The 19355-nt window shown below is 48.7% G+C and overlaps 1 protein-coding gene across 1 annotated transcript in view; it reads left to right on the top strand.

Annotated features, from left to right (window-relative positions):
• Window positions 1–19355, top strand: part of SPSB1 (splA/ryanodine receptor domain and SOCS box containing 1) — a 69127-nt gene that overhangs the window by 33157 nt on the left and 16615 nt on the right.

Raw genomic sequence — 19355 nt, 5'->3', positions numbered from 1 at the left:
TAAAAGCTTTGGAAGCAGGAGATTTGTGGGGTTGGAGGGAGGAGGAGTGGCAGCTATACAGTGTTTCTTCACCAGTATGCCATATGTTGACCTCTTGCATGCCTAGGCTGTGTTCTGGGATATTGGCTGCTTGTTTCCCAGAAGGAAGCAGCTGAAAAGACCTTTCCTGGGTTCCCCCTCCCACGTACCCAAAAACAACTGGCAGACAACTTGTTTGGGGGTTGTGATGTTGGAACTTGAAATTTCAACTATCCAGACCATTTGACCAAGGGACTTTCCTCGGTTTTTGTCTGGCTTTGGGGTACTTCAGACACTGGCTGCAAATAAATAAAATTCCTTGTTGATTCATAATTGCCTCCAGTACTAGTCTTGCTAATTCCTATTAGTAGTGCTGATTGCCTTAATGTCAGACAGGAGGGTCCTTTCTCTTCTCTCCTTCCAGGACTAGCCTGTCGTGAGATTGAGTCTCCTAGACATTTGCACAATGTCTCCCTTCATCTCTTTCCCACACCTGAGTCCTCATGTCCTGGAATCAGGAGGTTGTTTCTGCCTGGCTGAATGCTGGGGGCTTTAACTGATCTCACTGCCTGCAACGCCGTGTGGCTTGGGGCAGGGCGTGGGGGAGAGAACAGTACAGAGCCTTTCACTGACCTTTGCCGACCAAGATTTTTTCCCACTTCGGGGAAGACTCCAGCAGAAAGAATAAGCAAAGATGTAGAAGCATCTTTGTGTGGATGTGGCTTGAGAACTTAATGGTGCAGTGATGTTAGTGGACTAGTCCCTCTCCAAGCAAAATGGGGTTCCAGTGTTTATTGGGTCACAGTTAGATGGGAGCAATGTCTAATTTCATTCTTCCAAGGACACTTGGCCCTATTACAAAACCCAAGTACAGCTTGACATCTCTTCCTGTCTAGGACTATAGTGGCAGCTGCATTGGTTGTGAGAAGGTTAGCTATTAAGTTCTTGATGTGTGTTTTTTTTTTTTTTTCCAAACGGCTTCATTGACGTGGTATAAAAGAAGGAGCTGGGATCACAGGTGGACAACAGACTAATATGATTGGGCAGAAGTTTCTTCTGACTCTCTTCTAGTAACCTTGTCCCTGGAGCTGAATAGCCTTATTCCTCCCAGGGGCAGCTCTAGACATTTTGCTGCCCCAAGCACGGAGGGTCCGCCGAAGCCGAGGGACCAGCAGACCCTCCGCAGGCGTGCCTGCGGGAGGCACCCTGCCTGCCACCCTAGCGGCGACTGGCAAAGTGCCCCCCATGGCTTGCCACCCCAGGCACACACTTGGAGCGCTGGTGCCTGGAGCCACCCCTGATTCCTCCAGAGATGCACTCTGCAGGCTTGTGTATCAAGCAACTCGGTCTGGTCTTACTCAGTAAGTCAACATTGCTAATAAGTGAGAAGCATTTCTTTGTAATGAGAGGAAGCAGTTCTAGGCTTGATACTCATGCTGTTACATGATGTCCCTGGGGCTGAAATTAGTGTGGGGCTCCCTGTCTAGCTGTCTCTTTTAGAATCTATCCAAATAAAGATCTTTAACCAGGCCCATTCTGGAGATCTCTGAGGGTATGTCTGTACAGCAGTTAAATGCCTGCAACTGGCTTGGCTTGGTTGGTTCTAGATCACATAAGGGGTCAGCAGGTATTCCCTGCCTCATTGGTGGGGAGAGCGGGGGAGAAGAGTTACAGGAACCTCAACGTGCTTGGGTACTGCACTACATAGATTAGATCGTAGCTCTCCTGTTTGGATTCGCTATTAGTAGCTTATTGTGATGGCAGCAAGAAGACTCCAGAAAAGGGTTAGGCTCTCAATCTCTGTGGCCTGTGCTGGTACAGGGAGAAAGAAACCCAGAATGGAAGGGCTAGCCCATTGCTACAGGGAGGGGATTTTGGCCATACTTGGAATTGCTGCCTACTCCCCCCCCTCCCCAACAGTCTGACTGGCACGAGCTGGCAGAGTTGGCGGCTTTCCACTGGAAGGCTACCAGCTATCCCCAACAGAGGGGAGAGACTAGCGTGTTAAGTCAGATGCACAGGGAAAGAGCAGAGCCCAAGTAACCTCAGTCTTTAAACTGCTGGTGGAGCAGCTTGGAGACACCTTCATGGGGTGCTGTTATGTATGGGGGTCAGGTGCTGCCCATCTGGTCTTCTGGGTGGACTGCAAGTTGAATTTAAGAAGACGATTGTATTATGCATCACCATATCCCCTTCCTATCAAACACGCTCTCAATCTTGTGCTGTGTCATATCTCAATCTCCTTTAGAAGGCCACACAGAAGTATCCGCTAGGCAGAGCTTCTGGAAGGTGTTCAGTGCATCCTAGTGATGCTCTGTCCTAACATGACATTCTCTGTGTCTGACTTCACAGCTCATTTTCTCAGTTCATGTGGCTGCTTGTCACAGAGCTAATAAAGCATTCTACTTTTTGAAATTCTGCAGGTAATTGGGCAATCATTAACTGTTCACTTAGTGGTTCTCTTCTAGTTCTTGAAACTGATGCGGTTTGTGTGTGCAGGAACTCTTTTATGTCAATCTGTAACCCCCTCTCCTGACTATGTAATAAATGCATTGGCTTGCTGTGGCTGGGTTCAGCCAAGTGATTGTTCTACCTTCAAACTTGCACTTGAATAACAAAAGGTGTTGATTATTTGTTCAGCTGCAAATCTGCATGAGCATTTATTTACAGTATATGTAGCTCAATTGACTTTGCGTAAGGCTTGCAACAAGCCAATTTTAGCTAATCCTCTTTAGCCAGTTTTCAGAACAAGAGTGCAGAACCACTAGTTTAACCAAAGCTGTTTTTAAAACCGGTACACCTTTTGTGTTCACACCTGATCAAATCCAGAGCAGTCCCTGTAATGTGTAAACCTACAGCGGCAGTTGGCAGGCAAGGCTGGAGAGACTTGGCACAGATCTCACTCCACAAAGCTGAGCGTCCATTTATTGAATGCAAGTAGTAAGGTGTAAACACCAGAGACTGGTGAAGCCAGAGAAGTTAAGTGTTGGCCTCTTAAGGGAATTTAAGGTTGGAAAGGAAGGAAAAGAGAAACTGTAACTCGCATCTGAAGTATGGCTTTTGGGAGTGCGGGCTGGGAAGGAGAAAACAGATCAACTGTAGCGAGCGTGCTGTGTCGCCAGCCTCAAGAGGCGAGCAGAAGGGAGTTGATTAGTCTTCCAACCACAGGCCCTTCTGTATCTATCTAGAGACGCCTCTCCCTCTTAGGAGGAGGGATCTAGTCCTTGTTAGGAAGAGATACTGCTCAGGGTTAGGGTGGGAGGAATTTGGATCCAGGTTCTTCTTCTCATTTAATAATACCTAGCTTTTATCCAATGCTTTGATCCATGGATCACAAAGGAGGTCATATCACTATACCCATTTTGTAGATTGGGGGGGGGGGTTTACAGGGAGGAAATTGCCACACACACACACCCTATGCAATGCAGCAGCAGAGCTGGGACTCGCACCCAGTCTCCTGATCCCACTCCAGCGCCTTACTGACTAGGCAGCGTCGCATCCTAACACCTCTAGCTTACGGTGCTGCTTCTGCCTTCCAGTCCTGCAGAGTAATGTCCTCTACTGAGCCTCAAAAAATGCATCATTGATGCAAGATTGCACAAACATGTGCAGACCCAGTCTGCCTCTCTTCTGACGGGTAGAGGCATGGGTAGGAATTCAGTGTTTGTGGCCCAGTGGCTCATTGGCCCTGTCGGCACAGACTGCCAATAAATGGAAGCACGCCCCCTTTATGCTCCTCAAAACTTCCTTTGAGCTCCTCACTGTGGTAGAGCTGGTGAGAGTGTTCGTTGGGGGTGGGTGGAGTGTGGAGGGGCACCTCCTGTAGATCAAGTGGAATTGGTTGGCAAATGTTTTCAGACAGTGCTGCCTTCCTAAACAGCTGAGTGCCATTGCCAATGCTATGTCTACACTTGAGCATTATAGCTGCGCTGCTGCAGCGCATCCATGTGTAGACACTCACTAGAGCCACAGGAGGGGTTCTCCCATCAGCAAAGGGATCCACCTGTCCGAGAGGCAGCAGCTAGGTTGATGGAAGAAGTCTTTGAGGAATAAGGTTGGCTTTACTACATTGCTCAGGGGTGTGGATTTTTCACAAACTGAGGGACGTAGGTGGGCTGACCGTACTTGAGTGTAGACCTGGCCCAAGCATGCTTGCCATAACTTCCTCTTGGGCAGAGACTTTACCAACGTAGAATATTTACTGTAGCTCTGTGTCAGACTCAACAAAGCCTTAGAAGGGCACAGGCTGAGTAATCTAATGCTTCATTGTTGGGGATTTCTGCTCTTTGGTTTATAGTGTTTGTGACCTGGCTAACACAGCTTAAATGAAAAGAGGAAGGAGGAGGTTGCAGTTTGGCAGCCTTAGTATTGATAAAACAACTTGAAAATGGTAAGGGATTTTCCATCCAGACGAGATGGTCTGCCTGTGTGTGTGGAGCTGCTGTTGGAACAGACTTGCAGTTCATCTACTTTGAACCCTGCTCAGCTGCTCCCAGCACCAAACCGTTTCTCAGCCAACTCGAGAAGAGACAAAGGCTGTAATGGCGACATTGCCAGCTGAGCACTAGCAAGCAGAGGTGCATGTTCACCACTCCAGTCATGCTGATGCTTGCAGAAGCCGGTGGAAGGCTCCTTGGTCTGCAGCCAAAGCAGAGCACCCAAGGAGGTGGAAAATGGAAACGCTCTGTCGGGAATGTTAGTTGAGTGCTAAAGATGTGGCTTCCCTGAATGCAGTACTAGCTGGGGTGGGAGGATGAAGCAGCCTAATGGAGAGTAAGGTGGGATTGTCTTGAATGCCTGGGAGGAAAGCAACGTGATGAAGAATGAGTGTGACTCTTCTCAGCTTTTATAGAAGGACACTGCACCAGCTGAAATACAAAAATGAAGGTAAAACATGTAGGCCGAGCAAACTGCCTCTACCCTTCTGTTTTCCAAGATTGAACTTGGATACATCTGTCACCCCAAAAGTTTTGAGGGGCTTGTATTTGCCCGGTCACAAAAATATTCCGCTGTCTATTCAGTCACTTCATTCTCCTGCAGGTCCCCGCCCTGGAGGCAGAGATTTATATTTGGATGTAGCCCCATAGTCTTGTCTGACATCCCTTTGTGGTGTAGACATGCCCTCAAGTCTGACCTCTAACTTTTGCCGATGGAAGTCACATCAGCATAAAGCTGTCAGTTTAGTATACTGCGTGGAGCCTTGCAATGGGGTGCACTTGCTCACTGGGGTGCTTGTTTCAATGCACAGTGCAGTAGTTATCCCAACATGCAACTTGCCATCATCTAGCCCATAGACTTGGGAAGTTTTAACAGTGCCTGCTCGATCAGAAATTTGTCATGAAGGGATGACTGGGACTGAAGAAGTCAAGTTCCCATGATGCAGTGTTCTCCACCCATGATTTTTCATGCCTATTTTGACAAACTCATGAACCTTATATGGGACTGGTTTGCTATCTCTGACAGAAGCATGGAGCCTGAACAGCTCTGTCCTATTTTCCAGAGCATTACAAACACAGGACATGCAATCCTCTGATGTTCACAGAGATGCAAGAAGAGCCACGTGGAAAGTGACCATTTCCTGGAGGTCAGATTGCTGTGGGACAGAATGAGAATCCATTCAAAATGATCAGTGGCATTCACGTGGGCAGCTGCAAGAGGGGTGCTATTCCTGGGCCCAAGAAATGAGCACTGCCTGGTGGGATTGCATCATAATGCAGGTTTGGGATGCCGAGCAGTGGCTGCAGGACTTTCAGATGCACAATGCCATGTTCCTGGATCTGTGTGCCGAGCTCGCCCCAACCCTCCAACACAAGGACACCAGAGTGAGAGCTGCACTGACAGTGGAGAAGTGAGTGGTGGTCATGCCAGATTGCTGCTAGTCAAAGGGAAATAATTTTGGAGTTGGAAAATCCACAGAGAGGGGCCATTGTCTCCCAAGTGTGTGGGGTCATTACTCATCTCCTGCTACACAGGACTGTGACTCTCAGCAGTGTGCAGGATATAATGGATGGATTTGCAGCTATGGGGTTCCCAAACTGCTGTGGGGAGAGAGATTGCAAGCGCATCCCTATTTTGGCATCAGAACACCTTGTCATCGAGTACATGAACAGGGAGGGTTGGGTTTTTTTATGGTTATGCAAGTGCTAGTGGCTCATTGGGGATGCATCATTGACATTAGTGCTAGCTGGTGAGGGAAAGTGCATGACGCTCACATCTTTAAGAGCATTGGACTGCTCAAAAGCTACAAGCAGGGGCTTCCTTTCCCAACCAGTAGATGACCATTGGCAATGCTGAAATGTCAGTAGGATCCGGAGGGACCCAGCCTACTGTTTACTTCTTGGCTCAGGAAAGCAGACCCTGGCCACGTCAATCAACAGCACCAAGGAAATAGTCAACTACTGGCTCAGCAGGTGCAGAAGAACTGAATGCCCTTTGCGGAGATTGAAGGGGCACAAGATTGGATCTCAAGGAGAAAAATATTCCAGTGGTTCTAGCTGCCTGCTGTGTCCTGCATAACATCTGTGAACCAAAGGAGGGGAAATTTGCTGCTGGGGTGGAGGGCAAAGGCGGAGCAGCTGTCAGCTGAGTTTGAACAGCCAGGTACAAGGGCAGGCAAGAGCTCAGCATGGACCTATACAGCTCAGGGGGGCTTTGGAAGAGCCCTAGATCAGTGAGCCATAGTAATGCATTGTCGTGGCGCTGCTGTATCTGGCCTTCTGTCTGGGGGGCATTTTAAGAATTTTGTGGTGATTAGTTCACATGTATGATTACACGGTCACTGATCCTATGAGTGGAAATCCATCAGCCTCCTCAAAAAAAACTCTCACAGATAGATATAGACCTCATCTTCCTCTCCAAGTGCAAACAAATGGACTTCAAAAACAGACTTCAAAGAGAAACTTCAGAGCTACGATTCATTTGCAAATTTAACATCATTAATTTGGGCTTGAATATGGGCTGGGAGTGGCTGGCTCATTACAAAAGCAATTTTCCCTCTCTTGGAATTGACATCTCCTCATCAATTATTGGGAGTGAACCACATCCACCCTGAATGAACTGGCCCTGTCAACACTGGTTCTCCACTTGTAAGGTAATGCCCTTCTCCATGTATAATAATGCCTGCATCTGTAATTTTCACGCCATGCATCTGAAGAAGTGGGTTCTTACCCACAAAAGCCTATGCCCAAATAAATCTTTTAGTCTTTAAGGTGCCACCAGACTCCTTATTTTTTGTGGCTACAGACTAACATGGCTACGCCTCTGATACTTGATCCTATGAGTTGTCTGGTTACAATCACAAGTCCCTCCAGCTGTTCTGCAGGATATGTTGGGAACTAATAAAGATGAACTATTTTCCAAATAATAGTTATTGAGTAACAAAACCACTTAAATTCTGTGCAAGTTAAAAGCAAATGCATTAAAATCTTAACAAATTCATGGAACAGAGCTTAAAGAACATTGACCTCTGCCTGTCAGAGCTACAGTAGATGGATGTGTAGCTAAAATAGCAGTGAAAGTAAGCCAGTACAGCGTACCGGCAAGTAGGGGGCAGCTTCCCCAGGCTGGTGATTTAAAGGGTCTAGGGCTCCCAGCAGCAGCTGGATCCCTGGGCCCTTTAAATCGCTGCTGAAGCCCCAGGGTACTGGTGAGGGCCAGGAGCCCCAGGGCTCCAGCGGTGGTTTAAAGGGCCTGGGGCTTCCAGCTGCCACTACCACAGCAGAGCACTGGGCCCTACTGCCAGAGCCCCAGGGTAGCGGCGGTGGCTGGAGCCTAGGGTCCTTCCAAGTCGCAGCATGAGTCGTGGGGCTCCCGGCACCACCACAGCTACCGCTACCATGGGGCTCTGACAGTGATTTAAAGGGCCAAGGGCTCCCAGCCACGGCTATCGTAGCCGGAGCCTCAGGCCCTTTAAATCTCAATTTTCTTTTTTTTTCTTTTTTTTTTTTTTAAAAGGGCCTGGGGATTTTAAAGGCTCTACCTCTTCTGATTAAGGCCCTGCCCCCCTGCTCAGGACTCTGGGCCTGCATACTGGTAAGTCCTTTAAGCTACATTCACCGCTGCTCACAGGTGAGGGTATGTGAAGTTGTGGTTGTCCTTAATGTCTGCCGATGTGCAGTGATAGGGGCAGGGGAGGGGTAGGAAGGTGCTGTACTGGAGTGCTCCATGGACTGCAAAGGAGAGATGAGCCTGGGACGGAACCTGTAGCTCCCCAAGAGTCTGCAGCATCTGTTTGCTGCCAAAGAAGCCCTATTTATGTTCTGGTGCCTTTCCCTCTTCAACTTCTGGGCCTTTCTCCTGTCCACTCTTTCCTTCTCCATACAGTCTGCAATATTCATCGTCCAGGCTCTCTGTTCCTGGTCTGATGCAGCACTGGTTTGCAGGACCTCGCGGAACATGTCCTCTTCCTCCTCCTCATCTGGCTTGGGCATTCTGCAGATGTGGAATTAAAAAACCCTCAAGGCCACAACAGCAGCAGCAGCTATAGATAAAACACACACAGGCTCCATTGTCTGTATAGGCACAACCGAAAGTGAAAGTTTAAGATTCAGAGCTCCCTTCCCTTGCTTCCCTACGGTTTTCAAGGAGGTGTGTTTCTACTTCTGAGTGCTTGTGCATGGTCAGCTCTCCGCTCCAGCCCTGGTGAGTGTGGCTAGTCGGGGGGGGGAGGGACATTGGGAGGGAATTGCTCAGTTGCATGAAACTATAACTCTAGCGCAACGGCACAGAATACTGGCATTGTTCCCCACTTTCAGTGGTGGTGGTCGTTGATCTCTCACTCCTGAGGGTAACACGAGCACAGCTGCAGCTGGCATTCCAAAGCTGGCTGTGCCCATATGCTGCTAACCCGTTAACTTCGGCAGGCACCATTGCAGTAATCCTCAGCTGGCGTGGGAAAGTGTCCTCCTGCAAAGGAAGAAATAAGGCTGCCAGCCCTAGAAGCCTCTGGGAAAGGATTGCAGAGTATCTCCGTCAAAGTTTCACTGAGAGATCTCAAGGATTCCAGGGACATCCCTGTATACATGAACTCCTGTGCTCTGCACAGCTTATTCTCCACACAGGCTCAGGGGATCCAATATCCCCTGTCTCTTGTCTTTTCCAAGTCTGGAGCTTGTAGCTGTCAGGGTCAGCTGAGCAGTTGCAGACAACAAAGGAGAGTGGTTAGGTGAGCTCACCAAACTGGACAATCAGGAAAAGGCATTTCAAAAATTCGTGGGTCTGTAAAGTGTCTGGGGGGCTTCCGATTTCAGTGACACCTGGGCGGTGGAGTTTACAATTGTGAGCAGAGTGGCTAGTGTCTGACATTGTTCAACAGCTGCTGCAGGACTGTTATCATTGACATAGGTAACGCAGTGTCTGCAATTGTATTATGTTGACCATGGCTCAAAGTTGTTGGGGTGGAAGAGGGGGTGTTACTATGCATTTGCCCTTCTCCAGATCCTAGCTCAGTGTTTCTCAAACTGGGGTCGCCGCTTGTGTAGGGAAAGCCTCTGGTGGGCCGGGCCAGTTTGTTTACCTGTTGCGTCCGCAGGTCCGGCCGATCGCGGCTCCCGCTAGCCGCGGTTTGCTGCTCCGGGCCAATGGGAGCTGCTGGAAGTGGCTTTCCCTACACAAGCGGCGACCCCAGTTTGAGGAAACAGTGCACTAGCTAGTGGTGGCTTCTCTGCCATGCTGGATGGAGCCTCTAGGCTAGCAGTTTAGGATGACCTGGTATTCTAGATGTGTTCAGCTGCACTTCTGCGAGTAGGGAGTCATGGCTTTTCTAGGATCCTCTGCAAGACCCATGTATCTTGGTATCATCAGCTGTATGAAACGTTTTAACCTGGAAACTAAATTTTGTCCCCTGGCTTTGGGTGCGAAGGACTTCTGCCAAATGCAACCGAATTCTTAAAGGGGACAGCTGATCCCCAGCTAACTGGATGCCCCAAAGAATGTAAAGGCAGTTGGGTCATAGGGAATTGCTCTCCGCTCCCCAAGCCTTGCCCATACACACAGGAGGCTTAGCAGCTTCTAGCTCAGCACAAAAACCTTCTTTTCAGAGTGTCTGTATGGCCCTGTCGGTTCAGTATAGATGAGCAGACTCGTTCCTTTCCAGCCTTTGATTCTCCCTCTCAGCCTTGCAGTGGCTGACTAGTACAGATAGGCTTCTGATCCCTGTGACAGTCCCGTGCTAGGCTCCCTTGTTCAATCCCTGACAGCATTGCTGTGTTCTCGAAACAAATGGTAACAAAGGCAAAACGAGGCATTAACCATGAAAGGGCTCTTGGCTTTGTTCTGCAGGCCTGTCTTTCAGATCTGCGCTGACTCCTGGAACTGCTTATTAGGAGAGTGTCGTCTAGTGGCTACAGCAGGCAATAGAGGAGAGACCTGGGTTCTAGTCTTGGTCATGCTAACGACTCACCAGAACCACATCAGAACCGCATCACTGTGCTGTTTGGGCATGATGGTAGCTGGGGTGCTAGTGTAGAATGCACCTTTGCTTGGCCTTCTGTAAGGGAAGGAGAAAATTAATTTCCTAAAATGCTGAGGCACAAGGGGAGACCCACCTGTGCTCTCTAGTTGTCCAGTCATCATACAAGATCCTGGTAACTGGACAAGTCTTGTGTGTCTGGGTTACTAGTTCATATCCGGCTGGGGTTTGTAGTGTCTAGGAGTGGCCGTCTAGCTGCTGTTCAGAGGTCTGTATGAGTGAGTGACTTCTGCCTAGTTCTAGTCACGAAGGGTACAGCCACACTGCAGTAAGACCTGCAGGATGGCCGCAGCTGGCTAGGGTCAGTAGTCGTGTCTTGCAGGGCTAAAACATTGCAGGGTCAATGTTCAGGCCCCAGCTGGAGCCAGACTCTGAAACTCTGCTGGGGAGGTGGTCTCCGGGCTTGGGCTGGAGTTTGAGCTCTACATCTGCAATGCAAACTTTAGCCCAGCGAGCATGAGTCAGTGGAGCTGGGCTCGGTGTCATGGATTTTTGTTGTGCAGTGTAGACGTACCCTAGGCGTCCACCTGTTGGCAGGCCAAGGACTGAATAGAACGAAGACTAAACTCCCCTGGTATTACTGGCTAGTCCTGCTGCAGTAGAGTAGCTTGCACACTGGGATGTGGAGCCTTCAGTTTCACCGCTGGCTGTGCTGTAACTGTCTCTGCTATCAACCTAGCCTCTTCCTTCTACCCAAGAACAATCTACCCCCTAATGAAATCGTTGCTCCTGTCCCAATCTCCTGGGCTTTCAAGCAGTCGTCCATCTGCCCCACCGTCACTTGGAGAAGGACGGGGTAGATGTTGTCGTACAACTTTAAGGGTGGATTCCTTCCACCAGTGCAGCTGTCACTACAATTAAACCACAGTGATCAGGGCTAACGGCTTTGAGAGGGAAGGAGAGTGCTGTTACGAAAACCAGGGTCCCGATGGCTTGTTTTGTTGGCCCATAGTACTGTCTCAGCAGAAAAAAGCTTCAGATATGGGAACAGAAACTCTGGATAGTGACAAACTTGTTTTTTTCCTTCTCTTCCCCACTGTCTCAGACTGGTGTCATTGTCCAGCTAATGACACAGAACTAAAGAAGGTCGTTGAGGCAGATAAAGACACAGGCTGTATGGACTGCTGCATGGGCTATGAGTAAGTAAAGCGAGAATAAATTAGACTCTGGAGCCCTGGCTGTGTAAGAGGAGCTTGGTTTGGCTAAGGATTAGGTGTGTTTCTTTAATGCAAATAGCTCCAAAGGTAAACATCTATTATTTAAAATTTATGGTGGCTTAATAGCAGAGGAAATACCTTCTTAAAATGTGGCTTATCCGGATATTACAGCTCCTGGGTCAGAGAAACCTGATGTTGGGAAGTGGTTAATCACTAGACGAGTCTTACTGAGGGGGGGAATCGATGTTGAGGGGGGTATAGACGGCACCAGCTGTTTGGAAGCTCCCAAGCCAGGCACAGAACAGTTAAACACATGGAACTGGGTCTCGATCTGAGAGCCTCTGTCACTTGCTGCCTAGTAACATGGCAAAGGTTACTGGTGTTATATTTTAGGGGAAGCATCCCGCCCTCCTTATCGATTTTCCATTGCTACAGGGCTGCCCAATTCCTATTCCACCCACACGCTCCTGCTGTTGGTCTTCTGCCAATTAACCTATGGGTCTTGCAAAAGAGCCAGCCCGAAAGCTCTCTCAGATGCTGGACTTTCCAGCTGGCTGTGTTCCTGGAGGGGGAGTGACAAGAAAATAGGGACAAACTGCCGGAGGTGAGGGTCAGTGGTAGGGAACCTACCCACCTGCTGCTAAGTGCTCCTTTATTCACAGGCACATGAAGCTTTCCAAGTCAAAACAGCTGCTCTGAGCTAGACTAGCAATTTCAGTAAATCCAGTAAAATGTCAACTCTTCCTTGATGGCTTGAGTGCACCACCCCAGAAGTGGAAACTTGGCATGGCCCCAAAGGATCAGTCTTTCACCCACTTCGCTCACCAGCTGGGTGTGTCTCAGACCTGTCAGCTGTAGTCAAAAAAACATGATGCAATTGGTATCAACCTAGTGGTCTCAGTAAGTTCTTAGTTTGGTCAGGCCTAGACTAGGACTGTCTGCTGTGAGGTGGGGCAGCTGTGCAAAGGATATTATTATTATTTATTATTATATTATTGTGGGGTTGTAGGAGCACCTCATGGATCAGGACCTATCGGGCAAAGTGCAGTGCAAATACAAAACAGGAACCCCTACCTCAAAGAGCCTCAGCCTAAGGACACAGAAACCATGATGCAGCATCCATAGAGACAGAAGGCTGCCTGAGCACCTTGCTTTTTAAAAAGCCTCTCTTTAAAGCCAGGCTTGTGTCCTGCGTGCCGAGCATGTGTCAAACGGGGAAGTGTGGAGGTTAGCTTGTAAACGCAGGGAGAGGCTCCCAAGACAGGGGTCAGTTAATAACTTGGATGACAGAATGGCTGGTGCCTCTCAGTACAGTCTCCCAACTGCCCAAACCAGTCTTTCCAGCGCTGCTAAGCTGTGGCTTTGGGATCTTTGCTAGCTGTGATGCAAGCCCAGCCTGGCAAACCCTCACTGAGCGGGGTGGTGTCCTCGTGTGCAAGCTTTTCAAGTCCTGGCAGTGCTAGGAAAGTTAACTTTCAGAATAGGGCAGGTATGTGGGATAAGAGGAGAGATTCCTAAGCAGAGGTGAAGTCCTTCCCTTCCCCACTGGTTCTGCGCCCGACACAATACTGACGGGCAAGTGGTTCTTGAATCCTGACCCTGTATGGGCCTGGAAGTATTGTGTGGGTATAAGAAACCATAACCATGAGGTTCTGAAACAACAGGGGCCCAGAGCGCAGTACTTTCTTCTGAAGGGCCCAGGTTTTCCTCCATCAACTTCCATCCCCAGGTTGTTGACTTCGGCACGAGGGGCTGCTGATCCAACCTGTGAGCCTCTCTCCATGGGCTCTGCCAATGAACCTCAGTCCTAGTGGACGCTGCACCCTCGGTGCTCCTACTGAGGAGACGAGCAGCTGCATCAGCTCTGTGGTGTTATAAATGTCCACAAAGAGCTTGGCTTAGAAACCATCCATCTATGAGGCACAGAACCAGGCGCTTCTGACCCTAGTCCTGCCTTTTGACAAACTATGGCAAATGACACCAGCTCAGGCACTCTGAAGGCTTGTTCTCCTGTCTGGGGCAGACGCTTGATCTAGCCAATCTACTTTCTGAAACAGTCAGTTGTCTCCTTTACACCTAAGAACATGGTCAGTTGCCATGCACCAAATGTTGCGTCGACACTGTGTGGCCCTGGCCAAATCCCTTAAACACTGTGACTGTTTCCTCATCGTGAATTGCTTACACTGCAGCATGGGAGGGCTGATGACTAACATTTGCAAAGTGCTTTAGAGAGGAGTAACTCTGTATAATTGCCTAATTATTGCAAGGACACATTGTTCTCTCTCTCTATCTCCTAACTTCCCTCTCTGATGTGTAACTGCTGGGATGCTCCAGACACGTGTCTTTTTGCTGCCGCCTCAGACTTGCCTTGGAGCAAGGGGGAAAAATACTAGGCAGGAAAATCCAGGCGTAACGCAATGTACAGGTGCCGTCTCAATGGTGCCGTATCTGCCAGACCACAACTTTGTGCTATTTCCTCCAAAAGAATCTATCTGGAGTTCAGAGCTATGGCTCTTACTCTGACTCACCACATATGATGATCATCATCATCAGTGATGTCCATGATATAGTCTGTCTGCAACCCTTGCATAAAAACAAGGTATGTCTGCAATCCATCCGTACACATTGCTAGTTTCAGAAAGAGCTGTGGACAGATGGCTGGATTAACTCTCGCTGGTAGTCGGCATCAGGACATTGACAGTCTGGCTTGTGGCACCGTAGGTGGGTTAGACACCATGAAGTATACCTGCAAACAGAGCTCATTAGACCAGCTCTCTGACTTGTAAGGCTACCTGGCAATTCTTGTGAAACACAGACACAGCTGATCAAAACAGCATTTCGCCAGTGGGCTGCAGCCAAATGCTTTGGATCTGCAGGATGTTGAAGAGAAGCAGAGGGGAGAGTTGTGCGGAAGGTCAGGGCTGCAGCTGCAAATTCAGGACATGGGAAGGGGCTTTTGCTAAATTTCTCAGCAATCTGGCACAGATGTAGTACGGTATTAGTTTAATGTGATCTTAAACTGCCAGGGCAGTATCCTGCGGAGATGGTCTTTAATAGTTCATGTCTTGGCCAACTTGGATCCTGCCGCTACTTAAAGTGCAAAGCTACTCAGTGACCTAGCTCTGGTGAACTCGCTGAAATATCCCCATGTCCTTACTTCCCATCTTACATCTATTAAAGGTGCCTCTTAGGATATAGAGCTGCTGAATTTGCTCCCCAGAAGTCATTCTGCAGAGGTGCTTATCCCTGGGCCTTGGTGTTCGAGGGGAATGGGCTGGGGGTTCCACTGGGGTTTCTCTTCCTGGCTGTGCAGATGGCACTGCTGGGAGACACTTAACCCTTTGGTAGATTGGAGGAGAGGGAGAACCTGGCACAAGGTTATCATGGTGGCACCTGGAGATGCCCCCAACTAACCATAATAGGATCCTTATTGTGCTTGGAATTGAACACAGTGAGATGGTCTTTGCCCCAAAGAGCTCACAAGCCAAATAGATGAGACAGATGATGGGAAGAGAAACGGACACACAGAGGATAAGTGACTTGGCCAAGGTCTCAGGGTAGATCAGAGCCCAGGATAGAAAACCCACCTCTTTCTATCCATTAAGCCATGCTGCCTCTGGTGGTCTCTGGAGGGATGTGTCTGTACAGCACTTTGAGCAAAGCTTGCCGCACCCTGAAGTATCCTAAGGTGTGATCACTTTATTTAAAAGGAAAAAAAACTTTTTTGATATGGGGAAGGAACAGTGGTTTGGCTCAGCACCAGAGACAACGGAGTACAAGGCAGGGGTGTGTGAACCATCCTTATTTAAAGAGAGAGAGAATCCAGTTACAGATGGAGCTACAGTGTGTATCTTTTCTGATCTGGCTGCAGGTAGCCAGTGCTGATTTGCCAGAGAACCATTAACATGGAATCCTGTCTTCCGGCACTGGGCCATTTCATGCTGGTCCTGTTTCATCAAAGGAAGAAAGAGAACTAATGTGCTCCCACCTGGCACCCCGTTTGAGAAGCAACTGCCGTAAAGGTGCTGTGAAATGTACATACTCACATAGAAAGAAGCAGGATCCTGTGTCACAGCCAAGAGGACCCTGGCAGCATTTGACAGGTTATAAACCCATCCACATATGTCAGCGGTATCTATAGCACTAACCTTGATGCTTAAGCCCCAAGCGAGTATTGTCCTAAATGGGACAGAGGGAGGGGGAAAACTATCCCTTGTGATCATGAAAGCAGTGACACTGCATCAGCTGTCTGTAGCTGAACTTCAGGGCTTAAACACGTTGGTTTTTATAAATGCAAGTTTTTATAATCTCCTACACTCGGGGCAGAAACCACCCACTGACTGATGCGGGTGGGGGATAGTTAAGAAAAAACTTCCTCATAAGTAGGGCATTGCAAGGATTAGAGTACCTTCCTCTGAAAAGCCTGATGTTGACCACCATTGCCAAACATTGTACAGTTGGAAACTTTTCTGTCCCTCTAGTGTAGATTTTGTTGCTATGGGGAGGGAATGGCTGGAATCTGCCTTCGCTTAAGCAGGCTATTTTTAAGAACCTTGAGGAAATGCTGTGTCTGTACGTGCGGTTGGATTTGCAGCTGGCACTGGCAAGGATTATGAGTTTTCTTGAGAGCTGCAGATAATCTAATGACCTTTTTGGCACATCCGCTAAACTTTTTGTGATGCGGGATTCCCCTTAAGTCCTTTACAATATGACCAGGCCTTTCTGAGACCACTAGCAAATGCCGATATGCACATTGCACCAGGAGTTTGGTTTTAACTGCCACTTGCAGCTGTCCCCTATAATCCAGGGGACCATTTCGGCAGGAGCAGGAAACCACCTTCTAGACGTGTCTTCCTGAGGACAAACCTTCAACAAAGCAAATGTCTGTGTCTCAGCTATTGGCTGCTGTGCAGAACTCCCCTGATGACCACAGTGCTTCAGAATCTGTTGACTAGAGGTTTAAGATTAGATTATATTTTTTTTCTCCTAGAAGCTATTCCCTAGGAATTATTTTGAGGAAGTTCTCTGGCCTGTGTTGTTCAAGACGTCAGACTAGATCAGTGGTCTCTTCTGGCCTTGGAATCTGAGTTATTCATCCCCTCCCTGGTTGTGGAGGTGCTTCAAGACGTTCTTGTTGCTAGCTGCAGAGCTTCATGGCTGTATTGGGTCGGAGGAGAGTGGAAACTTAACCAAGAGATTGGATTCCTATAGGTGGTTCCTCTGTTACATGGTTTTATGGAGATGTTGGTGGGATCAAGGGTGGGCCTAGCTAATTCTAGGCACTGGCTCATTCAAGTTCACAGCCCTGCCATGGTTGTGTTTGAAAGTCGAACAGTTTGAGGATGAACCACAGTATGTGAGATGCCAACAGTGCATTTCACATGCTACCCAAAATGCACCACTTTTGCAAAGCTGCTGCTTGGAGAACCCTTCTTAGGCCATCTCCTGAGCAGGGGGTTTCAGAAAACTCCATCTTGTAAAACAGCTGGTTTTTAAACTGCTGCAGGTCCTAGCAGTGCCATAAAATGAATCTTCTCCTTTTTCTGAAAAGATACCCTTCTTCCTCCCTGTAGTGAAGACCTCTCTCTCTTAGAGGGATGAGGGCAGGTACATCTCTCACTCAACATCCAGAAGAACTGGAATCTAGCTGCAGAAGTCTGTAGGCATAGGGCCCACAATTCTGCAGAAGAATCTAGTGCTTGGCTTAGGAACGTGGGTTGCCAGTACTGCTGTTAGGCTGTAAAGAGGCTTGTTTTCCCCATCCCCTGCAGATCTGTAGAATACAGCTGCTTGTTGGGGCCTCTGTTCTGGAAAAGGATTTTCTTGCTCCATCTGTCTGCCAGGACATGTGCCATCCCTCTTTATTGCTTTCCTCCTGCTCTCACATGCTAAGGCAGTTTCACTTTCTGCCGAGGGACCGTATCAGCCCTTCCAGCAATTGAACCTTCCTAGTCAAGCTGCTTCTGCCGGTGGTGGGGTTGGGGGAAGTTGCCCCCCTCGGGCGACTTCTTTTTGTGGTCTCTGAAGCAAGACTGAAGAGGGGCAGCAACCAGTGCCTAAAACTAGTGCCGGGCAGTGATGATTGTGCCTACCCATTTCTGCTGGGGTGACTTGCAACACTTCAAAACTAGCGTAAACCGTGTTACTAATGCAGTGGTCTCTGTGTGCGACTTAGCAGCTGGCAAGGCAGCCTGTTCTGGGGCTGGGTAGCGTTTGCTGCACACGGACTAGCTTCCAGGGCAGCAGGCGAAGGCTCCTTCTGGCAGGTAGGTGAGCTTGCTGTTTCAAAGTGTTGATTAATTGTTAGTGGCAGGAGCTGGGACTTGGGAGATGTTTCTGAGTGCAGGGGGTATTCGTGCATTGGGGGAGTAGCAGGACTGTGTCTCCTGACATCGCCCTCTGATCCCCTTTGTGGACTGAGAATAGAAACGCAGTGCTGGTAACTTTCTGCTGAGATCAAAGCTTAACTGTTGTGCAGATTTCAGTTGCACTAGTTTGACAGGGGAACTTGAGCGGTGTGCATTCCCTTCTGGTTAGAACGTTGCTACAGTCAGCTGTGCTTTCAGTCCAATGTAAGAGGGTTTGTGCTCCTAGACAGTGCTGACTGCTGAGAGAAGGAAGGATTATTGTCACTTTGGATTGAAGTAGCACTTGGACATGTCTATATGGCAATCAAACACCTGTGTGTTTGCAGTGTAGATGCACCTCTAGAGGCCCTAGTTGAGATCAGGGTTCCATTCTGCTAGGTGCTGTACAGACACTGTGAAGCCTTGGCTGAAACAAAGGAGTGATGGGGGAATTGCAGGGGGTGGGGAGTGTCAGTTGCCCAAGGAACAGATTGGGGGCAAAGCTGGGACTAGAACCAGGACTCCACACACCAGTCCAGTGCCCTGCCCACTGGCCATAATGAGTTCCTGGTCTCTAACAAGTAGGAAGAGGGACAGTGTTGACTTAGTCCCTAAAACAAACCAAAAGGACTTGCAAAATCCAATTTTTTTTTTTTAAATTATAAGCTGGGGTTCAAGAATGGTAGAATGATGACAAGGTTCATGCCAGGCAGTTAAATCATTCTCCTTTTTAAAAGCTTGGCTAAGTGGCTGTGCACAGCATCTTCTCTTCCCCCGCCCCTCTAAATGGTGTCTCCAGATCTCAAGCTCTTTGGGGTGGGGCCAGGACTTTATCCTCATGCTCTGGGTGCTTTATAGATGCCTGACCTCTCCCCCCCATAAAAACTCTGTGTAAATACTGTGGCAAGAGAGTGAGCCAGAGTAAACTCTCCCTCAAACCAACAGCCATAGAGCAAACCCTACACGGGAAGCCAGGGGATGGAGAAAAGCGTGTTGGGGCCTCTGTGCCTGGTGACCTGGGAGGTGGTGTCCGTTGCTTTGCAGCTCAGCATGGCCAGAGCAGCTGTGCGTGGCTTGGAACTTCAGTTGTCCAAAACCTTTCGTAGCTGGCTAGAGATGCCTTCGGCTTTTCCCTTTCTGCAGTGCTTGGTTCATTTTCAGTTCCAGTCTCTCTTGTCTGAGCTGACACCAGCACGGCTCTGGCCCGCTCCGATGCACTCATTGCATGGAGCAAACTGGAGCTGCTTTCCTGTCCTAACATCCCTTCTTTCTGCTTCCATGTTTGGCAACATTGCTTGTCCCAGAGCAAGTAGAGAGGTTCTGCTTTTTTTCCTTAATGCATCTCTTAATATTTGCTTTAATCCT

The sequence above is a fragment of the Gopherus evgoodei genome, chromosome 18, assembly GCF_007399415.2.
Source record: "Gopherus evgoodei ecotype Sinaloan lineage chromosome 18, rGopEvg1_v1.p, whole genome shotgun sequence".
In the NCBI taxonomy this organism is placed as follows: domain Eukaryota; kingdom Metazoa; phylum Chordata; order Testudines; family Testudinidae; genus Gopherus; species Gopherus evgoodei.
This window is presented reverse-complemented; position numbering and strand designations above follow the sequence as displayed.